We start from the raw sequence: 25,488 nt of genomic DNA, 5'->3' as shown, positions 1-25,488 counted from the left end.
ATGTCACATACACACACATTGAGTACAGAAACATATTGAGGTTTACAAAAACTGTATCCTAGAGATTGTCATGTTTCAGATCCTATTAAGTTAAGGGTCTTCACAGTCTTCTACCAAAACTGCTGGCTGGCCAGACAGACTAAGTCCCTCAGAGACATTTCATCAACTTGGTATATTCTAATCAGCATCCTTCTGAGACTAATTTAGGCTGGCCTGGAATCAGAGGGTCTGTGCTGGAATATACTCCTCATGTTTCTGGATAGTGCAAAATCGTTTCTAGTTTCTACCAAGTTGTGTGAAATCAATCTTTGCTTACATGACCTCAGCTGACCCCCAAAGACCTTAAAATTACCTTCAATTTTGTTGGTGCATAGAAAAATAAGGATTATTTCAACCAAGTTTCATGAAAATCATTATTTAAGCCTATCCATTTGATATTACCCCTGATGACCTTAGAATCAGTTGACACATAATGAGCGATAAATCAAACTTACTTGAGAAAGAATGGAGATGCCCCTGCAATCTCCAGGGTTGAATGGTATAAACTTAAAAGCAATCCGCTGATATAAGAGGAAAACTCATGTCACTACCATGAACTATACTCCAGTATCAGTATGGCAATTCCAAAAACAGTACTTTCAGCAAATTATAGATTAACAAAACACTATTTTAATATGCTCAAGTGACAAATCACCCAAATTTAGTTGACATAATATGAACAACATAAAAAAACAACCACAGATTCAATGGTAAAACCTTGGACTTTGGTATTTTAAAACCTGAACCCATCATCACCAAGATGCCCCACAAGCAATGGTTCCTTCATAACACTTATATGACATCAACTTCCTGTCAAGCATATCACTTTATTTACAATGTTGCCATGGTAACTGTTCCAAACCGGAATATACCAAGTGCTGAATTTCAGGCGATTGCATTCATTTTCCACCCCTTAAAATTCCCATTATTACGCAGAATATAATTTAAGTGAATTATAGCAACAGTGAAATGAAATTAGCTACATTTGGTAGAATATTTTCGAAATAGGGCTCGTAATCAAAACAAATTATTATGATCTTTACACCTGTAGATCTACCATTAAACGGAAACCAACACAAAGGATGAGGCTCCAGTGTGGCACACCAGTCTGTTTGTGTCTCCTTCAACTTTGTAAACTGACACAGTTAAAATATACCTATTTATACGATTACTATGAATTAAAACCCACAACTTTGTGTTTTAAGGATTCACTTGAATTATACTGATTGATAATGATATTAGGGGAATTGGGACATTCCTCTTCAGGATGGAAAGTTGAAATAGTTATTGTTTGTGTAGATTGTTAAACAATACTTAAACCAGGGAAGTGCCACTAGACTGCTTATAAACCTTCAGATCCTCACTAAAAGACCAGTGTGTGTGTTGGGGGGGGGGGGGCTGCCCTCCCCTTTGGCTATGCCACTGCTTATGCACTAACTAGATTCTGAAGGTTCAAAAAAGGTTAACTGCTACCATTAAACATGATAGTTATAGGCGAGGCACTAGGAAAGACAATGCCTTTAATATACCATGGCAATGAAGCTACTGATCAAACCTGTTTTACACCTGACTGATAATGAAACCCAACCTCAACATCTTCAAACCTTTTAACTCAATTAAGTAGTATAACAAAAGGTCATATCTCATTTATAATGGGGCACTCCACACAGATCCGCTATTCCGTATTAATGTGGACTCCTGATCTGGATCAACATGGACTTGCGTACAAGTGACTGTCTACACGATGCAAATTTCACGCAGTCACAGTATAAGATTTGAAAGCGCGTTCCATAGTGTGTGGACGCACGTCAAGCAATGTATGGAACTACACCATATGCGTTGCATTATAGTAAAGGTCACACTTACAGAGTTAAGATTTTACGCATTCACCGCACAGTGCAATATCACGTTACGCCCATTTAGTACGCAATGCAGGCCGCGTACATAATGTACCTTAATGTGCATCACCACTCGGTGTGAAATGCCCCATTGCTCCTAGTGAACTCTGCACTTTCCAAGCAGCAACATGTGAAAACTGAAACCTTAACAATCCATCAAATTCCTAAACAAACAAGTCAAATTTGTATATTCTATATCAAACCAAAGTGCATTATATACAGAGCCGTGGGTCATATGAAATAATCTTGATACATGTACATGTATGATCCCTTGCCATGGCAATGTACTTCAGCAAAAGTGTGTAGATAATTAATGAGCAGAATGCTTTTCAGACTTCCTGATATGTTAATGACACTCATCTGGTGTGTGGTGACTGTTGCTACTACTAGTCATCTTTTTACCCCAGGCAATATAATGGTCTAGCCTTAAAAACACTCAAACCGCAGGTTGAACCCCAACTTGAACATTCGGCCTCTTTCACAGATATGGCGGTATGATTAACTGAATGGCGGTAAGACATTTGAGGTTTTGTTTGGTCAGCCATCTTAATTGAATCTGATCAAGCTTTTCTTTTATCACTGCGGCTAAAAATAACACTGTAACTGTCTAAAATCCATTTATGGCCGAGCACCTCGTCACGTCGGATACATGTGCGTACAACATCGCCTATGTAATGTGATTTCAAAGGTTAATTTCATGTAATACAAGCACAATGCCATTTCCTTCAACTTGCCACATCTGTATCGCCCGCTTTGATATCAAAACTTGGCATCCCTTTCTCATTCTGGAGTACATTGTAACATAACAAGAGAAAACACAAGTCTCCCAGATGGAGTGGGAGTGGCAACAAGTTGGTAACTAATTCCAACAATTATCTTACAGGCCTACTAGTTCCTAGGTGGCTGAATACAATGTCATAAGCTTCCATATTGCAACTGCTGATATTTTACGGGACCTGCGCTTCCATTTAAAATATTCTTCCCTTGTCAAGTTTTCACACTGATGTGGCAGTCACTGCCACATCCAAGGGAAAATGGAATAGTTCCATGTTTGTCAGAAGCCAATAATCAAAGACATGCATGTGGAAGAGTCAGAAACAGTTAATTATAAAATAAGGGGGTAAACTATTTATAGATTTTCATTTGTAGTAGTATAGTGCCTGCTGCTGGATGACCTGGTAAATGGCTATAAGGATCTATGGTCCCCAAGGATCATGCCCTGCCTGCCATGATGTCATTGATGAGGTCTCTGTGTCCTCAAATCAGTTCATTGTCCTGTAACAGGCAAGGTCAGTCTAATGGTGACCTCAGATGACACCGTCACCTGAGGCCATCTACATGGTTCTGCATGATTTAACATACATGGCCCAAAACTTGGGTTTGCAATATGGTCAAATTACCCGGTGAAGAGGAGGGGGAAGAATGAGCAGCTAAAATTGACTGGCTGAAATAGGGTGATTTTGCTAAATTAGGCGCTGTGCTCTTATCACATTCCCTTGATCCACTATTGGTAGGCTAACATATTTTCCTATATTTTACAGATTAGATCATGTTAATAGTCTGATGGAGAAGATTATGACCCGTTTCTGTAAACCACAATATTTTGGGAGCATGGAACTTTAAAAGAAACAACTCATTGGTAAATTTTTTGTTAATTAACATTTTAAAAAGGGAATTCTTGAATTACCTGTTGGAAAATAAAATCTTTGCAAGCATAAAATTGTGCGAATCTGTCATGCTTTACGTTATTAGTCACTTTGTTCCACCTCCTTCCATTTTGGTAGTGACGCACACTGGTTGCTGTACTAGTGTACAGAATCATGTGCTACAGCCTAGTAATCTCACAGAACATCTACAAACGTCACATACAAGGGCGGTTTGTTGGCGTGCTTAATGGTGCAAATCTTGAGAAAAGCACCGATATCAGTAACAAACTCACAGTGAAATGAAGTGTAAAAAACTTTTGAATTTGATTGGCCTTCAAGTATAGGAATGGCATGATGTATAAGAATGTTTGGGATTTTCTTTCAAGTTTCAGAAGCAAAGTGAATGTAAAGAGGATAAACCTTCAAATATAATCGCTTAATAAAACATTGAAGTTCATAAACCAAAGCTTTCAAAATTTAACAAAATAGAAACATCTACAGCAAGTAGATCCCTGAATTTTACATTTTGCATATTTTAAGTTCAGCTCAATAAACAGGCAGCTTTAAGACAGTGACATCCTGAACTCCATTATTTACACTTGACACATTACATTCACACAAGAAGAATGTCCCATGTCAAACTGTACAGCTTGACCCAGTGAGCTTCATTATCTCTTCTGGCATTATACACCAAAATAGCCTCATTCCCAATTGGCACAGTTAGTTAACCTACATTTAACAACCATAGCCACAAATTGACCTCAAGTTATGGAGTATGAGTTTTTGTCCCCAACTAATGCAAAGGTCATTCTATAAATGTAAAACCTAATTGGGGTTGCAGAACTGTGCCCTGACAGGTGAGGATATCAGAGATCTTTTCTGGGTGAAATGGAATCTTGTTTTTACCATGCCACTCCCTAGCGGAGGCCCAGATCACTGCTAGGGTAGTGTGTTTTTATGCTTTTGTACAAAACACTAGAGGAGATCAGGGAAAGGTCTATCTGCTACGTGTTGAAAACCATTTTGTTGGCCCCTAGATTTAAGAGCAGAAAGGGACTGCTAATACTGCTGCATTAACTTTGGAGAAAGCAATGTTTGACTAAAAATTTGTATTCATCCAATTTTTGCACTGAATTTTTTCCAATTATTTAAGCAAACACATTTAACCTACGAATTAACCTAAATTGTTCACATTTATTATCAATATTCCATACTATTTATTACCAGATGCTGATGATTAAGTTATTGCACTGTTGTGACAAAATCACATTGACATGTCCGTTGTTGTAAAATATTCGTAAAAAAATCTAATTTTCAAAAAAAAAATTTTTTAGTAGTATTTCCTTTTTTAGTATATTGCAATTCTAACAAATATGCAAATTAGAGAAGATTTTTTTTTGAACAAATGTATTTACAAGTGGAAAAAATGCAAATTAACTCATTATCATAATAATAAATAAATGCAAATTATCCCCATAACCAAAAGAAAAATTGCCATAGTTTCTAACCATGGCTTACCTATTCAAGTATACCTGAGAAGTCAATCCGCTCATCCATTCATGAGATACAGCATCTGGACGATGCAGGGTTAATTTCTGTGCAAAATATGTAAATTTGCTAATTATCATAATAAATATGCAAATTAGAACCAAAAAATATAGCCAGAGTTTCTGATTATGGCCTACATATCCTACAAATCTGCAGCAAATCAGCCTACCCATTCTAGAGATACAGCATCCAGACGTACACACAGATGGACAGACATTAACAACAAGGACGATGAGATTAAATTATCTAAAATAATTCTTTCAAGTATCAGTTACTACATCTGAGTCAAAGCTTCCAACTACTTCCAAAATGAAATGGAATTTAAGTCATATCACTTCTATGATTTTCTTCCTTCACCATCTATAGATATAATTTTTTCTTGTTTCATCTCCTATCTGATCTCATCTGTTTGAAGATGAACTCCCTGCATCCACATCATCTACTTTCTCACGGTAATAAACCATATTCACAGCTTGAGACACTCAAGCATGCTTGCCACGTTCTTGCATTTTGAAAAGCAAATGACATTCACCAATCTCAAGCACATGTCTTGCATGCCAATCTAGGCTTGCAAAATTTTAACTTTTCCAATACTTAAAGGGGCATTTCGTGATCCACAGCCTCATCCCCCCACTTTTCCGAAAAAAAGTTGAGATTTTTACACCACTGGATACCTCTGGCTACATAATGTTTATGTACCATATATTTCTTGCAGATTAATTCGTTTAGCAAAAATATCGCCAAATTTGAATTTCGTTCTGGTGTACCAGAACGAAATTACAACACATTGTCTATGGAGCAGTGTAATACACATAATCATGCATAACTCGCATAAGCATAAAATTGGAATCAACTGAAATTTTGGAAATAAGCTTTTTTCTTGGATATCTACTGAAAAATGTCATAAAAAGAGGATGCTAGGATCACGAAATCCTCCTTTAACAAGAATACTATTTAGACTAAGATTTCCCAGTATTTAATATTTTATTGATTCAAAAATGTCTTGTAGTTCTGGGGCCAAATTACAAATTATTTCACATGATAAAGGATTGCAAATTATTCTTATTATTTACTATATATATTTTTAATTATTTTAAAGCTTTTGGATCAGCTGCACATGTCCTACAGACAGTACAGTAAAAATTAGAAAGATGTATTATAAATCATCCCAACTGCAGGTCACCAAAAACGCGAGATAAGGTTCAACTTTCTTTCATTTAAGTAATATAATGTACCTATTGTGAAAAACAATGAAATCAGTGCAAAATACAGAATTATATTTTCAATATTGCAAAATAAACCGCATCATCTGCATGTCAATATGATGCCTAGAAAAAATAGAATAACATTCACATACGTGCCAGTGCAAATTGCCAAAAATTATTTTTTAACTACAGTTTACACATGTTCAAATTAAAATCTAAGACATCTTTAAGATTTTTAATATAATTATGTTGTGCTTATTTATAATCACAACATTTTAAATAAAAATTTCTTAACTGCACATAAACCATCAAGACAAGAACCAATGACCTATAATTTGATCAGCTCGTAATCGGCGGGAATTGTTAGGCTTTTATCACTAAACTGAAAAGAAGACCTATGTTAAGAGTGATATAGTTGGCCTATCTGATTTATTTTGTGTGTGTGTATAAATACTAGGTAGATAGAGTATAGGACTTTGAATTAATAATTTGTGATACTCCTGGCGAGATGTAACAAAACAGCTCACGAAATAAAATGTATTAATCCGCAATGTTATAAGGCCCACCAATTACGAGCTGATCAACTATAGGTGCAGCTCTTGAATTTCAAAAGTCTTGTCAGATCCATAGTGATCAGTATAAATAAACTTGAAAAAAAGTCCCTCCACCTCCATCATATTATGCTAATGGCCTCTGATGATCACACAAAATCAAAGACTGACCTTCTTGTATCCATTCTATCATTGTTGAACTTCAATCCGTCCAGCTGTACCTAAAAATTCAATACAAAGTGACCACAGATTTCTTGGCAGCTATAATAGTGCCTCAAAATCTGACAAGTATTGAAGGGTACATGCAATGCCCCATCTAACGCAACTAGATTGCAACTTCTAATAGCTGTATCCTTGGAGAAAAGAACAGAGAAATTCACACCGATGACCTATGTTGAGTTGTGCCCAACTCCTCACCATAATGACATCAATATTCATCAAGTACGCCTAGTTTAGTAATAAGAACCTTAATTTGCATTACAAATTGGATGGTTCAACTTCAATTAAGCTTTTAAACTATAGTATTTCTTTGGTTTCTGCAAAAGTCAGAGGAAAAACAACAGTCGATAAGCAGAGATCACCTTAACAAAGTGGTCAATTTGTCAGTGCAGCTGTGGGTCCGGGATGGTCAAAATATGCAGGGGCAGAGAAAAGGAGGTGTTTAATAGGGCCTAAAAATTGTCAAAAGTGTGCAGATTTTGCATGATTTTGACAAAATGCATTGGGTGCGGTGCCCTTTAAACACCCACTAGATCCGCCACTGGCCCATCTAGAAAAACAAAAGTCTCATTAATGTTGATTGGTGTGCACATAAAATAGCAAGTATCTCTTGTACTGTAAAATGGCTAGGGCAGTGGCTAGCTCAATCTCTGTACCCACTCTATCGGTGGCCAGCTCCGAACCCACTCTGTCTTGAACTATTCTCAGTGTGCACTATTCTCAGTGTTTTCTTATTAATGGTGCACTGAGTGATATATTATTCAAAAAGTGCAGAATAAGGGGCTATTTATGCAGCTTGCTTTTGTGTCACCAACACTTTTAAAGTGCTTCAAGTTTATGTCAGGAAATTGCACACCACATACGTGTACAATGTACACTACTAGATTCCTATTGTGGCCAGCTGCACAGATATACTGTGGCCAAGTTATGTGGCTGGTACTTAACAGTACCAGTGTAGTACCAGTACAGAACCCCTGCTGGTGGACCCTGTGCAGTAGCAGCATTGGTACTCTGTAGGTACTCTGTGTGTACCAGTCAGGTACTTTGGCGATGGTGTACCTGTGAAGGTGGCAGGAATGGAAATCTTTGGCAGACTTGAATGCCTATGTGAAACAAACTGTGCCTATGTAAACATGTGGAACAAAATAGTGGTTACGCCCAGTTCATGCTATATATTCAATATTGAATATTTGATTCAAGATTATTCAAGTTTTGAAGATGAAGAAAGCTAAATTTTTAAAGTTCTAACTTCCAAAAATATAATCCAACCCTGCACTATGTACATAAATCAAGTAGGGGAAGCCCCAACATCCTACAAGCCAATAATAGCCCTACCATTGGCTTGCCATATGACAGGTTTGATGATCACCAAATTGACAGCAAGCTTTTGTAATAAGGCCAAGGTATAATTAATTCATTCCATATTTGACTTGACCTTAATATGAAGACATTATTTATTAGCAAAGGGTTTAGGTCAAGTGCAGTGAAGTGTTGCTTTCTCCATCATGACAAAGTTAATCACTTCAAAGCAGGAGTGCATGGCCCACCTTTCAGGACCCCGGGGCCACATCATGAAGTTCAGAGGGCATGAAGTTCAGAGGGCTAGGCAGTTTGATGGCCACATTACATAGAATTATTACTAGCTTTTGTTTTATGCATATTATTTATAACATTATTTTTTGGTAAAAAAAGGCTTAATTTGCACATTGGACATTGTCCAGGGCCACAGGTTGTCCACCCCCTGCTATTAAAAGAGTGATAAATCCACATTTCATATCAAAACTTTAAAGGGGAGTCCCACCAGAGCAGTTCTTCTGGGGTGAACCAATTAGCACCTGTCAAATTCAAAAATAACCTTTTCACTGATTAATTTGATAACCAGGCAGGTTTGGATCACCCCAGAAGAACTGCTCTGGTGGGGCTTCCTCTTTAAAAACAAAAGCACTGTATGATATTTCTTCCACTGCATTTAGTATATAATAATCATTATCGCTAGATAGAATCGTTATCCAATAACATAACAACATCGGATAATTTGAAGCGAGTCCATATTTACTCTGTAATCTACAATATATGCTGAACAAAGTCCAAATAAACAAGAACTGACGACATTAAAGCAATATACACATTAACATACTGAGCATTGGTTAATAATCCAAGGGTTAACAACTTAGTAGAGCTATCAATTTACCACAGGAAACCTAAATATGTCATAACTGCTCATTTTTACTCTCAGTTGACACAATTTTCAGAACAATTAGAACACATATATGGTACTAATGTGATATAAAATGACATTCAATGCACTTCTTTGCACCAATGTTACAAGTTAAGGCGACATGCTCTTTTGTTGGTCGAAGCAACACCCCCCAAATGATTTTCATTGTTTAAATCAATATATATTGAAAAATAACACTTTAATGTTTTGCAAAAGTACATTCTACAAATCATATACTTTGAAAACTTGCTTGATTTATTGTCATCAATGAGTTACGTACGTTTTACAAAAGTGTTGTTTCAGCCCTCTTTACAACATAACTCAAGAACCACAGGATCTACAAAAGTATACCTGTGATATTTGAATTCACACACTTTATATGTCATGAAATGATCAATACATTTTTTGCCAAAGCTCACTACCATTCGCAAGATGCTGTGAACTACCAAATCGTAACAGTTTAAAATAGTGCCTAACCTTAAATAATGATCTCAAATCCCTTTCATTCTTCTGGTTCAAAAACCAATGACACCTTTTCATTTCTTAATTACTCCTCTGTAATTCAAGCTAATGTTTGCATCTTGGGAGTTTATCATTTCTCCGCCATGTGTGGTATAAAATTTGGGTTTGATATTTATCTCGCCCTCCTAGCTTGCATTGCAGTGCAACTATTTAGGCGTACTAAACCTAACCAATTCATAGAAAGTATATTTAAGTAAATTATTAGGCCTACTTCTCATGGCAAAGCTAAATGGTAGAGTTAGATTGTTTAGGGAGAGAAATAAAATGTTAGGGGTGCTGTCAAATCCCTCCAAATCAATAATGCTCCACTTTTGTTTGTTGTGTTTTTTCTTCAATAAAAAGGTCCAAAAATTGGGGGGGGATAACAAAAGGCCAACTTTTTGGTGAAAGGGTATTCAAAAGGTCAATAAAGTTGCAAAACTAATTAATGTTTTCTTCTCTCCCAATCTACCAATGGTCTGGCATTGATGGAAAAGTCACAAAAGCTTCAAACTAACATTTCAATGCAATCAAATGCTGCAGTGAATAAAGGGTTGACTTTTACACCATTTCTTTCCATACACCATTTCCATGTACTTTTCAGCCAGGGCACACTGGTGTCCTCAAATGTCCTTGTACATGTACTGTAGTAAAACATGCACACACACTTGAAACTGTCCTCAAATGAACTTCCTCAGACAATCACAACTCTTTAACAGTTACTCATTTCACAACAATCCAAGTATGCATAATTATTCAACAAGTGAGATTTGACATGTGCGTAAGAGACCGTCCCCAGAAGGCAGGGCAAACAGCTGAACATGGGGTTTTTATCTTGGCTAATGGCACATCTGTATGGTTCAAATGTCTCAATGGGTGGGCCTATGTTTTCTACTGCCTATTATTTAGTGACCTGTGTGGAACAATACCAACTTGGGAAAGAACATGAACTTTTTACATGGGGACACCGATAACAATAATGTGAAGAAATGATTAAAGCACATTGCACATTTATGTACTGCATCACAATGAACAAACTAGACCAGGCCCAGGTCTCTCCTATAGAAGTGTTTTACAAATTCTGAGCACACAAGTAATGGCCTAGGCTATACATAAAACTTCACGCACATTTTGTAACTTCTGCGACATAAATAAACTAGCAACACTTCTCAATACATGGAAATTGTCAAAACTTAAAAATAACAGCATGCAGGCCTACGTACAGGGTTGTTATTAGTGTGATATTACCATAATTAATTGTGGCTTGTGTTTTGGAAAATGTTCATATTTTGTGCACAAAATACTATATTATAAGAGGAGTTCTGGACCAAGATATTTAGATAATCAGCTAAATTTAGTGCAGGTTGTGAATGATCGTCCATGCAGTGCCAGTCATTTGCACAGAGTTGAATGCTGGATGTGGCTTACCAGTATTTTGAACCTTCATTATTACCACTGAATAAATTAAACACTGAAACATGATAAATTGCCACTTGAAGGAAGGTAGCAAAGCCCTTCCAACCCACTGATTCTCCTTGAGGTCAGCAATCCTTTATTCTGAACTTAAGTGAGGTCAACAATCTTTTTCCTCCTCAGGACTGCTTATCTTCCTTGCTATCATGATTAGCTGATAAAAGATGATCTATTTCAGGCAGTGGTAAACAAAGCAGCTGTTGGGCTTTGCTCCACTAACCTTCGGCCTCATTGCCAAAATGCTTCATACATGTAGCCTATTCTATCTTCTACAGGTCTACAGAAAACTAATATTTCATGTCACATTTTAGGCCCAGCATTGAGGCGAATGATCTTGCAGTCCTTTGAATATCCTATGATTAGAAATTTACAAAATTGCAATAATTTTAAGCACTTGTTACTAATTTGCCCAATTATTTAAAATGCATTATTATTATTTTTAAGTACCGGTATGATATTAAATGGCTAATTAATTTATTATTACTGCTATTACTAGTATTAGTTTTTAATATTATTGTTATTATTTCTTTTAAATGATATAAATGGCTCATTTGCAATGAATGCCCTAAACTGTCAATGCATGACACAAACAAATCCTATTGGATGGTCAGTGTCCTTTGCAAACAGCCCCTGGCTATAGATGACTTCATCCAATCAATCTTCCCTCTCTCCTAACCTCTTTCACATGTTGCAACTCCCATTTTGTATGGCCATGGTTTGGTTAATGTATTTTATACCTTGGTAGGCATCTATAGTCTGAGACTTCAGCTTCAGTGTGGTTAGCCACCATCTATCCATCTTGTGGTTTGCAGGTTAATTCTCCTCCCAATTTAGCATTTGCCTGCGGGTATCTCTTTCATTACTGATGATAGGATCTAGGCACAAGTACATGACTGGTAGTCATGGGAGTTTACAGTATCATGTTGCTATCTTATTGCATATTATTGCTCTTGCCTAGTCCGACCTGTAGGACCTTTTTCTGTATGTCGATCACCAAACTAGAAGTAAAACCAAATAACTCACAAAAGTCACCATCCCACCGCGGTTATCTTTCTCGAGCGAGTCTCAGTAGATGGTCTGGCAACGTAAGAAAAAACAGTCCTGTTTGCCAGACTAGTCTTACCAGGGATAGCTCAAGAGCCTCTGCCACTACTCTATCCACAAGCAATCCGAGGTGGTGCACAGCACGGCGCTTTCGGATCTCTTATTGCAAAAATAAGTTTCTCACAATTTGTATGTATTTCTTTATTTGGAGGAGTACAATTTTTAATATATTTTTTGCGGAGTTGGAGTCACTGGACCTTAAACCAAGCGCTACAATCATTTATGGTTGATTTTTAAACTAATTGGGAAAAAAGTTACCCAATAATTATAATTTTGTATCCAAATGGGGCAGATTTGTAACATGTGTTCACTTCAGAATCTATTTAAGATATAGAAATGTGTACAAAACCAATGCCATTTTAGATCTTTAATAGATAATGAAGTGAACACAAGTTACAAATCTGCCCCTTTTGGATACAAAGCTCTGGGTCTCAAGTAAAGTATGACATTTTACTGGGTGTGTGCGAAATGAGGGCATCTCATAAAACACATAAAATCAATTTCAAGAAAGGTTTTGAATACAGATGTGTAATTATTCCTAAATCCATATCTCCATGATAAATTTTGGATTATTACAGCAATCAAGACTTTAAAGTTTAAAATGAAATGCTCAGCATTGATGCTCACAACACAGATAGAAGTGTCATTAGCTAATTCATGGTCAATGTCACCTGGCTTTAATGTGTCCTTACATCACAGAACTAATCATGCTAATGCAATATCCTCATATAATTACAACAAGGTCAAAATAGCCATGGTTATGAACCTGCTGAAGGTAGGACCCTCAATCTTCATCAACCCATTCATGCCAGTAAGACAAGTAGATGTACATATACTCTGCATTACTATTTCTATAGAATACAGACTAGTGTTATTTCGATTCAGAAAATGAATTTCAATTCAATTCAGATTCAATTTTCTTTGTAGTAACATGTTTCGATCCAATTCAAATTCAATTCTTATTTTGTAAAATCATTTTGATTCAATTCAAATTCAATGCATTACTAACCAATTTTGATTCAAATTCACAGCATTTAAATTTGATTCATGTTCAAATTCAATTCTTATTACCAACCCTGATACATTTTACCGAGCATTTGACTAAAAGTAGTTCAGGGAGAAAGTTTATTGTAATATGATAAGCTGACAATACAAGTGAAATGGCAGATTCGAAATACATGTTGCATGCATTTCCGATTCAATGAATCGAATTGAAATGAAAAAAAAACAAAAACATTTTGATTCAATGCATTGAATTGAAATGAAAGAAACAAACATTTCGATTCAATGAATTGGAATTGAAATGTAAATTGGCCAATATCAAATTCAATTCAATTCCTATTCCAATGCATTGAAATAACATGGACCCGGTTGCCTAAAAAATCTGTGGGTATAGATAGCAATGTGATTTGCTTTAATTTTTATTACTCATGTGATGATCAAGCTAGGGCATCCAGGAAACCCGGAGAAAGGCGCAGGATTGGTTGTTTTAGTAAATTTCCTATACTTAAGGTATAGGGAAATTTTACATTTCGCCACATATATAAATTGTACAAATAGCACAAATAGCTAGAAGTAAATGCAAAAGACAAGGGTTCAAAGGGCTTTAACGTAGGCCCTACTGGCCATAAGCAATTTTGAACTTAGATTATTTTTCTCATATCCTAGTTGCTTCCAATGATCGCTATTTGTGCAATTTGTGCAATTGGTGGAAAGGGCTTTAAGGTGCCGACTATATAAGCAATTATGACATTGATCGCCAATTCCCTTCTAGCCGACAGCAATTTGTGCAATTTATGCAATTTAGAACTTAGATTATTTTTCTCATATCCTAGTTGCTTCCAATGATCGCTATTTGTGCAATTTGTGCAATTGGTGGAAAGGGCTTTAAGGTGCCGACTATATAAGCAATTATGACATTGATCGCCAATTCCCTTCTAGCCGTCAGCAATTTGTGCAATTTATGCAATTTAGAACTTAGATTATTTTCTCATATCCTAGTTGCTTCCAATGATCGCTATTTGTGCAATTTGTGCAATTGGTGGAAAGGGCTTTAAGGTGCCGACTATATAAGCAATTATGACATTGATCGCCAATTCCCTTCTAGCCGTCAGCAATTTGTGCAATTTATGCAATTTAGAACTTAGATTATTTTTCATATCCTAGTTGCTTCCAATGATCGCTATTTGTGCAATTTGTGCAATTGGTGGAAAGGGCTTTAAGGTGCCGACTATATAAGCAATTATGACATTGATCATAATTCCTTCTATAGTCAGCAATTTGTGCAATTTATGCAATTTAGAACTTAGATTATTTTTCTCATATCCTAGTTGCTTCCAATGATCGCTATTTGTGCAATTTGTGCAATTGGTGGAAAGGGCTTTAAGGTGCCGACTATATAAGCAATTATGACATTGATCGCCAATTCCCTTCTAGCCGTCAGCAATTTGTGCAATTTATGCAATTTAGAACTTAGATTATTTTTCTCATATCCTAGTTGCTTCCAATGATCGCTATTTGTGCAATTTGTGCAATTGGTGGAAAGGGCTTTAAGGTGCCGACTATATATGCAATTATGACATTGGTCCGCCAGTTCCTTCTCGCCGTCAGCAATTTGTGCAATTTATGCAATTTAGAACTTAGATTATTTTTCTCATATCCTAGTTGCTTCCAATGATCGCTATTTGTGCAATTTGTGCAATTGGTGGAAAGGGCTTTAAGGTGCCGACTATATAAGCAATTATGACATTGATCGCCAATTCCCTTCTAGCCGTCAGCAATTTGTGCAATTTATGCAATTTAGAACTTAGATTATTTTTCTCATATCCTAGTTGCTTCCAATGATCGCTATTTGTGCAATTTGTGCAATTGGTGGAAAGGGCTTTAAGGTGCCGACTATATAAGCAATTATGACATTGATCGCCAATTCCCTTCTAGCCGTCAGCAATTTGTGCAATTTATGCAATTTAGAACTTAGATTATTTTTCTCATATCCTAGTTGCTTCCAATGATCGCTATTTGTGCAATTTGTGCAATTGGTGGAAAGGGCTTTAAGGTGCCGACTATATATGCAATTATGACATTGATCGCCAATTCCCTTCTAGCCGTCAGCAATTTGTGCAATTTATGCAATTTAGAACTTAGATTATTTTTCTCATATCCTAGTTGCTTCCAATGATCGCTATTTGTGCAATTTGTGCAATTGGTGGAAAGGGCTTTAAGGTGCCGACTATATAAGCAATTATGACATTGATCGCCAATTCCTTCTAGCCGTCAGCAATTTGTGCAATTTATGCAATTTAGAACTTAGATTATTTTTCTCATATCCTAGTTGCTTCCAATGATCGCTATTTGTGCAATTTGTGCAATTGGTGGAAAGGGCTTTAAGGTGCCGACTATATAAGCAATTATGACATTGATCGCCAATTCCCTTCTAGCCGTCAGCAATTTGTGCAATTTATGCAATTACCCCCCCCCCCCCTGCAAAAAAGTCCACTGTTTCAAAAGCGAGTTGATTTGTTGTAAAATTCTTAACTCCTAGTTGCTTCCGTATGATGCCTAGGATGATGATGATTGATGAGGATGACAAGATGCCGATGCCTCAAATTTAGTATGACTCGGGTGATGAATTGAATATAATGATGATGCCTAGGATGATGACTCCGATATGATGCCTAGATGATGATGACTCCGATAATGATGAATATGATGATGATGATGATGATGATGATGATGATGATAATGATGATGATGATGTTGATTTACAGACGATGATGATAATGATGATGATGATGACGACGATGATTACGCTATTAGCGGGAATAAGGGCTAAATCAACCGGAAATTTTGTGTATTAGCATTCCCTAACCAAGCCTAAGCATAATGACAAAATGAATGAAGGTGTATTAGCGTTATTGAAATTAGGGGAGCCCCGAGAAGTTGAGTGTTAACGTAGTTAGGGCGGTTTTCGGACTGTTACCATCCCAGCAAACACAAAACGTTTTCGACATCATTCGCAAAATGTCGGGTTATATAAACATGATAAAGGGTATATTAAAAGTATAAAACGTTTTCATAACCTTAAAAAACATTGTTTGATAATCTACTGCTCAGCAAACAAAAATGTTTTACAGAAAACGTTTAAATGTCGGGTTATATAAAGGGTATAAAAACGTTTTAATAACATTCAAAAAACATTCTTGAACACTTGATACAAAACATTCTAAACAGAATGTTATTTTGGGGTTGAAAAAATATTTTGTCCAAAAATGTTTGCCCAAAATATTTGCAATAACGCTTTAAAAACGCTTTTCATGACCTTTATATAACCCGACATTTAAATGTTATTAAAAGGTTTTGAAAAAAACATTCTAAGAACATTTCTGCGTTTGCTGGGTTCAAATATTTTAACATAATGTTATTTAAGTATTGACAAAATATTTGGCAAAAATGTTTGCAAAAATAGTTTACAATAACATTGTGTGAAAACATTACAAAAATATTGTTGTAGTGTGTTTTCATACAAAACGTTTTAAAACGTTATCTTGACCTTTATATAACCTGACATTTTAATGTTATTAAAACGTTTTTACCTAAACCAAAAGCCAAAATATAACTAATTTAAAACGTTTTTTAAACGTTTTGGGTTTGCTGGATAGTTAGGGCGGTTTTCGGACTTGTTGTTTCTTTCTAAACATCCTCGTCGTATCATTCTTCCTTAAATTTTCTCGGTTTGTAATAAGGCGGTTCTCGACAGCAATGGGACAGCGCTATTTTGGGAGTCTAATTACCCAGGAATAAGAGCTAAATCAACCGTGAAATTTTGTTGATGACGATGCCTCGCATGATGAAGACTTGGATGATCATGATGACCATGATGTTGAGGATGACAAGACGGCGATGCCTCAGATTCATGATGATGATGATGATGATTAAGGCAGCCCGAAAAGTTTAGTGTTAGTGTTAGAGGCGGTTTTCGGACTTGTTTTTTCTTTCTAAACTTCCTCGTACGTATCATTCTTCCTTAAATTTTCTCGGTTTGTAATAAGGCGGTTCTCGAAAGCAATGGGACAGCGCTAAGGCGATGCCTCAGATTCAGTATGACTCGGATGATGAATTGGATATAATATCATCACACTGCCGACGCAGCTTTTGACTATAATGATGATGCCTAGGATGATGATGACTCCGATATGATGCCTAGGATGATGATGACTCCGATAATGATGAATATGATGATGATGATGAATATGATGAATATGATGAATATGATGATAATGATGATGATGTTGACGACGACGATGATGATGATAATGATAATGAGGATGATGATGATGATGATGATGATTAAGGCAGCCCCGAAAAGTTTAGTGTTAGTGTTAGGGAGTTTTCGGACTTGTTTTTTCTTTCTAAACATCCTCGTACGTATCATTCTTCCTTAAATTTTCTCGGTTTGTAATAAGGCGGTTCTCGAAAGCAATGGGACAACGCTACGGCGATGCCTCCGATTCAGTATGATTCGGATGATGAATTGGATAATTATAAGGGAGTGTTCATTAATACTTTGGTAGGGGGGGCTGGTCTTCCTCACATTTGTCGCTCGAAAACTTTTTTGACCCCCCTCGATGGACCGGTAAACTTTTTTGACCCCCTCTCTTTGACAGACAAAACTTTTTGACCCCCCCCATTATCGTATATTAACAAACATACTTAATAGTGATGTTTCCAGTGGTGTGGTATCTGGGTAACATGTCATTGAGAGAGGCAAATGTTTGAAATATTTCCAGTGGACAATTGCGCATAAAATACAAGCACAAGGAGCCCGGACATGGAAATTTTCATTTTATACTTAATTTAGATTTGTCCCAAATCAGGGTGTTTATCTGATTTTACAGGGATAAATGAAATAGAGGATTTATTTGGAGGCTCATAGGCACATCAACATATTTGGATCCGTGGCTATTATGATAGTAGGCCTACAAAAATTTGGCCATATTGAAGCTTGAATGGTCAAATATTGTTAAAATTTGAACTAATTTATGCAAAAAGCTAAAATGGTCAAATATGGGATTAATTTGGTCACGCAAATGTACACAGGTATCAGTTTTGGCCCCCAAAGATATTAGATATGTGTACACTAAGTGCCATCATTTTTTCAAACAAAAGCACTGAAAACCCAAACTTGCCCATGTTAAAAGTGATATAGAGGGTATCAATGCGCGCGCAGCGAGCGAAAATTTTGGGTTTTGAAGAGGGAAAAATTTTTTGGCCCCCCCTTTCCTACCACCTAAAACTTTTGGTCCCCCTCTTTTTAAAGGTCCAACATTTTTTGGCCCCCTCCTTTTACCAGCCCCCCCCACCAAAGTATTTCTGAACACTCCCTAATATCATCACACTGCCGACGCAGCTTTTGACTATAATGATGATGATGATGATGATAATGATATGAAAGCGGTTCTCGAAAGAAATGATGGCCGAGCCGGAAAAGTTGAGTGTAACCGTAGTTAGGGTGGTTGACGGATTTTTCTTTTTGCTTATAAGCATCCTCGTGCGTATCATTCTTCCTTAAATTTTCTTTCCACCAATTGCACAAATTGCACAAATAAGCGCTTCGGGAAGCAACTCAGATATTGTCCTCATTGCTTTTATAAATTGCATAAATTGCAACACCTGTGGCTATTTCTACAATTTGTAAAGATTGCTACGTACATGGCTATTTGTGCTATTTGTACAAATTGCACACTTTATTGCAACGGTATGCAATTTGTGCAATTGACTGACATAAATGGCACAAATTGCAACACCTGTGGCTATTTATGCAATTTGTAAAAATTGCTTACATACGTTGCTATTTGTGCTATTTGTACAAATTGCACACTTTCCTGCAACTGTAGGCTATTCGTGCAATTTACTGACATAAATTCCACAAATTGCAACACCTGTCGCTATTTATGCAATTTGTCCGACATAGATTGCATCAATTGCAACTATCTGTGGCTATTTATGCAATTTGTGAAAATTGCTTAAGCAACTGGCTATTTGTGCAATTTGTGCTATTTATACAAATTGCACACTTTCTTGCAATTGCAGGCTATTTGTGCAATGACCAATCCTGCGCCTTTATGGAAACCCGCCAGTCTGACCTATTTTGTATTATCGCCACATTGACCGTGACCTAAAATGCAAAATCAAGCACAGATTGTGTGATGCAAAATTACATTATATTCTAGAAGGATGCTGAACTATATTTTTGCCGGTATTTTTGTAACCAGCTTCCTCTACAAGCAGCAAATGCACATAGACAGGGTTCGAATTCGGCTGTATCGCATAACAGTTTGCTCCTTATTTTGAAGTTACTGCTACCCAATTTTGCATTTTGTATAGCACTTTTTATCATGCTTTAGTATATGGAAGTATGATAGTAATCCTGATTAAGATGAATTAGCCAAAAACTGCTATGCAAAATTTTTAAACAAATTCGAACCCTGCACATAGATCTTTGCGTTCAATGTAGATTACGACTTTGTAGCACTGAATGTGTCGGACAAATTTTTGGTGGTCGGGCCTACCATCAACCTATGTTTCTGGTCAGAACTACCGTTGAGCCATGTTTTTCTGGGTTTGTGGTCAGGCCTACCATTAATCCATGTTTCTGTGCAGCCATTGTTGCATCAGGAATCCACATTTAGTCACTTTTTAATTTCTGTAGCATAAAGATGATTTATTTATCCTAGCCTAAACAATACATAATGTAGTATATTACACTTAGCACTTACAAATTTTGACCTAATCTGACAGGCTAGCTGTAATAAAGACCTTGCCAACAAACACGAAACATCACCAGCACTAATGAAATTGTTATTACATATTTCACATGGTGCATTACATTCATTTGTAATAAACACCAGCAAATCTCAAGAACATATGTCAAACATATTGAAATGTGCACATAGGGTCTTCACAGTGTCCGAAATAAGGAAAATATGGAGGTTATCCCGAGGATAACTACAGCATAAATTCTGCTTGTCCTCAATACATTTTGGTTGTCCCCAAAATGTGTCATACTTTTGGAGGCAAAATATAGTGGTTGTCCAGGGGATAAGTACATAGCTCAATATGGTTGTCCCCAGTGATTTTTGGACAAGAGGACAAGAGGATAAGTGCTTATTTCGAACACTGGGTCTTCATACCAATTTGATACCATTTCAACTCATTAATTTCACATTCATTTGCATCAAATGACAATTAAGCTTGGTTCAGATCAAGAGAAAATAAGGTCCTGTTTAGGACAGATAAAACATAATTTGCAATAATTGGATTTCTACCTTGATTGCAATTAGTGGATTGTCATAAATTAATTGCCGACAGTGGGTGTTTACTGTTTACACTATCGTTAATTTTTACACTCCCCAATAGTAGCATGTATGGACTGTTTGACATTCAAGTACACACAGCAAATATAAAGTTTGAGTACTGTACTGCCAAATTTGTCAATAAAATGAAGTCATTGCTAAAACAAAGTATAAAGTCTGTCAATCTGAACAAAATTATATTCTAAACTTTCCAGTATAAATGTAGGATTACGATGATTTTGACTTCAGATAATGTAATGTGGTTTACGGTATCTTGAACATTTTTCTTTTCTTTTCTTTTATTGCTCCTTATGCCTGGGCTTATCAATCAGTGGATGTTTTAAGGTATCCTCTGTTAGTCCACATGAAATCCACATCTATTTTGCATGAAAGATGGAGTAACCATCTGAAGATTCCGAGAAGTAGGAATAACTGTGTTTGGATCAAAAGTTTTTATTCAATATACCAACACAGATGAACTTTCATGTACTTACGTAATTGCATGTTAAATACGCTTAACTTTCATTTTATAATTGTAATAAACAAAATAGCAAAATTGGACCAAAAATCATGAACTTTCCATGAAATTCGTTAAAAAATTGGATCCATAAATCAATTGCAGAGGGGATAAAAGGCCTCCTTTTGGCCAGAATGAAAATTCTCTTGAAATAGTTCTGCATTTGAAAATTCCGCACCCACCACGAAAAAATTCTGGCTACCTACGGGCCTGACGGTACGGGTAGAGTATGACTGCATGTACCTCATGCGCTGGGTTCGGATATTGTTGCACTTCAGCGAGTCAGAAATAATTTGAACATGGTTTGCCTCAATGGATCATACATAATGGGGCCTCTCAGACATGGTTTTCATGTGAACTGAAATAAAACCTTAATCAATCAGCACATGGCGAACATGAAAGAAAATAAACCACCTAATCAGTATGCGCTCAGGGTGATGTAAAAATTACGGTATACATAAAAGACATGCTGAGACATGTACTCACGCCAATTTTCATTACTTGGCTGTTATTTTTATCCGCATCAAATGAGTTAATTCCGATGGATCAACGTAGCAAAAATGTACCCCTTCTCTAAAAGATCAATTTATGTCTACATGATGGATTTCGTTATTTCAATGAATTAATAATCTAGGGGCCTACATGGTGTATGCGATAAAACTTCTGTATTTAAAAGATTTAACTCCACCAATGTACTTCTCAATACTTTTTCCATGCCTTCACTAAATACTTCCATAAAAGTTTTAACAAAAAATATGATGAAGATAAATTATTCTAAAACTTACAAATTTGCCTTTCATGAACACAGAATCATCAGGATCTATAAATTTCTAGTAACTTCTTTGAATTACTTATAAGCATAGATACACTCACGTTTGGCACATGATTTGTTTAATATGGTTACCAAGGATATAGTGAATAGAAGAGTTAGTGACAAACACATGAATAAGAGACAGACATGTAGCAAGACATTTATTGCACTTACGAGCCTTCGGCATCCTGGTAGGACTAGTAGACATTGGTATCTCTTTATTCTCTATTTAAATCCGGCAAATAATCAACAATGGAGGAAGCAGGCACAATAATTTCCAAAACTCCACTTTTCTACAGATCCACAGGATAATTCAACGTATATGTATGATCCGACAGGAAAAATAACACATTTATGAAATCCAACTACAAGACATGTGCTAGATGAGCATCAAAAATGATATAGAAGTGGTAGAAATAGTTGTCCGGGTGTGTGACTGCAACAGCAGTGTCTGTATATGCATGTGCGCCGAGTTTACCATCAAATTCATCTAGCTCTAAATCCTCACAGACAGACAAACGCACAAACACATTCATCCATACACACACACTTCGTGGCAATGCATAGTCTGTCCCGATAGCTACAGTACAGGGTTTTTTTGTGTGCGGATTTTTTTGCTATCTACACTACACGTACATGTAGGTAACAGTGATACAGGCATGCAAGCAAGAGCGGCTGGCCTGAGGTGCACTCTACATAACCTTTACTCCCTGTCTCTGTCATAAAATCCTCACAGCTGGCAGCATACTGCTGCATGACTAGGCCAGCATGCTGATTTCAAGGACAAACCCCCTAGGATGTCAGAAATAAGTTGTGTGTATGTATATGTGCCATGTTTGACCTGCCTAAGGTGAACTGTCTGTCTAGTCTGCTGTGCTCATGCTGAAATGTATCTCATTGTGTACGAAAATTTTAACTGATGATAAATACTGATGAACTTGCATTCAATATGTGTGTGGGGGTGGGTGTGCATGTAGAGCCACAGGCATGCATACATGTGGGCATGTTTGTACTGTACCCGGGTACACGCTTGGCATAAAACAAGAAAAGTTGTACTTGTGACAGACAAAGCATGTGCATGTACACCCCCACATACATGTACCCCCCCCCCCACACACACACACAAATGGATTCTACTGTTAGTGGTGCATTCCTTTGCACAAATCTGGTATCTTCCATGCAAGCACATGGACAGAAGTGCATCTGTTTCACTTACCAGGTGCAGAGATGCTCATTTAAAGCACACAACAAAAGAAACATGCACATAGGGGCTTTATGAAAAATGTACCTGTATACACATTATCATGTAAAAGGACATGAACCCCCTCACCAGAACTTAAGAAGTGGGGTACACATAATTAGCGCACCTCCCCTTAGCCAGTCCAATTCTGTTTGGATACTCTTATCAAATTGGAAGTTGTTTACATTGTTTGACAATTCAAGTGGACACCCAGTCAGGTAGATATACAGTGACAGTTGCAATTGAATACCAACTGGTTTACCAAATGTACAAACATACAAATTGGGATCAACAGGTACTCTTTAGTGGAGATAAAGTTCAATATGGTAAAGTTGAAAAGCAGTTTACTAGGATCACAAAGAGTTTTAAACCATCTGCATCTTCTGTCTGGAACCACAATGACACTCAAATCTATTTTTGATTGAGTATGTTTAGTCCGCCAGTCTGGTATAAGGTCCCCTATTCCGAACCCACAATATCCTATAACTGAGGGTGCACTATTATTTTTCCAAAAGTTGAATAAGGTCTGCACTATCCGCTATTCAGAATATTATCAAAATAGCGGACCCTATAAATTCCAAACAATTTACCGCTGAAGGTAATTTTGTGTTTGGGACTTTTGGAATAAAGATCTTCATAATCGCAGACCTTCAGAACAGTGTGTTGCAGTAGCTTAGGCAAGACTTTCCCGGGGGGGGAGGGGGGATGGGAAGGGGGCAATGCAACTAAAGGAGGAAAATACACATTGTCAAAAATGGACTATTTAAGTACAAAAAAGGCCTAAAATCTTAAATATCAGGGTGGCCAACAGGCCACAGGGGGGTACGACTTTTTATAGAAGGAAGCTTCCCCCATTGGCAACACCACTGGTGGGTTGCTATTTTTAACTTCCACCTCTAAACCCATTTATTACCACCTTCTTCCCCCTCACCACCTGCATGACTACAAGCCTTTGCCACAACATCCTTTGACACTGTGTGCCAAAATCATCAGGGAACCTATATAACGTTGTACAAGACAATGAACAAACCGCTTTCTCTAGAACCACCACTAGCCAAGTAATTATCAGCCCACACTAATCCGAGTGAATGTTGATCAAAGTCAGTCACATATTAATTGAGTGAAAACCGCATCCTGTCCTGTTCATTGACCCTCCTATAGTACATATGTATCACTATATGTACCACAATGGCCTCATCCCAATGGCATAGTTCAATAACCTCAATTCAACAATCATAGTGCAAAATTTGACCTCAAGTTGCAGAGTATGAGTTTTTGTACCCAAATTTTCAAAGGTCATTCAATAAATGTGCAAATGTATTGGGGTTAAAGACCTGTGCCTTGATAGATGAGCATGTTGTGGATCCTAGTGTATGCTGACCTCGGGATGGATGTATGCAGTCTATTAAAAACAAGCACCAGCATCATTTGTTCATATTAAAAAAAAAATAATGAGTCACATTGTACATCAATAGATTCATTTTCTCCCTCAAGATCATATACCTATTATCATTGTATGTGTCAGTTCTCACAGCAAATGTACGGTTTGGTAAAAAGTAAAAAATTTTGCGGAACATTCATTTTCGTGCACGATGCAAGTATCACAATAAAACCAGTGGCGGCCGGCACCAGGAATTTTTTGGGGGGGATGGTGGGGGCCGGGCAAAGTGAATTTCAGGGGGAAAATCTTGCACAAAACTGCCGCAGGGGTTTTTGCTTCAAAAGTGGGAGGGTGAGCAAACTGGGGGCCTCCAATGTATCTAAGGTTTATGCACATTTATATAGCAAATTTGAAAACAAGCTAGTTCCAAATTCTGCAAAGCGAGAAAAATTACACGCACAAAAATTACCACTTTTAGAGCACTTTGTCACCAACAGTGATGATATACCAGTGCATTAATTTATGAACATTTTATCATACAATGAATTTCTACGTACCACTACCCAGGGATGTTTGTGGTTTACGGAAGCAAATTACTCACAACTCCATGACTTGATTATAAAATAATGAATAGTAGAGTTAGGAATTTCAAATTAAGACAGTTGTGGCCAATGACTCACAGGAGGGGGAGAGAGGGAGGGAGGGAGGATTGTTGTGTACTAATTATTGAATTATTGGTAATTAATGAGTGCATGGAGAGTTGGTATGCAAAGATATTTCTGGGAA

The 25,488-nt window shown here is 36.8% G+C and overlaps 1 long non-coding RNA gene across 1 annotated transcript in view; it reads right to left on the bottom strand.

The window, feature by feature from the left end:
• Nucleotides 1–25,488, bottom strand: part of LOC140154816 (uncharacterized) — a 107,323-nt gene that overhangs the window by 1,678 nt on the left and 80,157 nt on the right. The window lies entirely within an intron of this gene.

The sequence above is a fragment of the Amphiura filiformis genome, chromosome 6 (assembly GCF_039555335.1).
Source record: "Amphiura filiformis chromosome 6, Afil_fr2py, whole genome shotgun sequence".
NCBI classification, from domain to species: domain Eukaryota; kingdom Metazoa; phylum Echinodermata; class Ophiuroidea; order Amphilepidida; family Amphiuridae; genus Amphiura; species Amphiura filiformis.
This window is presented reverse-complemented; position numbering and strand designations above follow the sequence as displayed.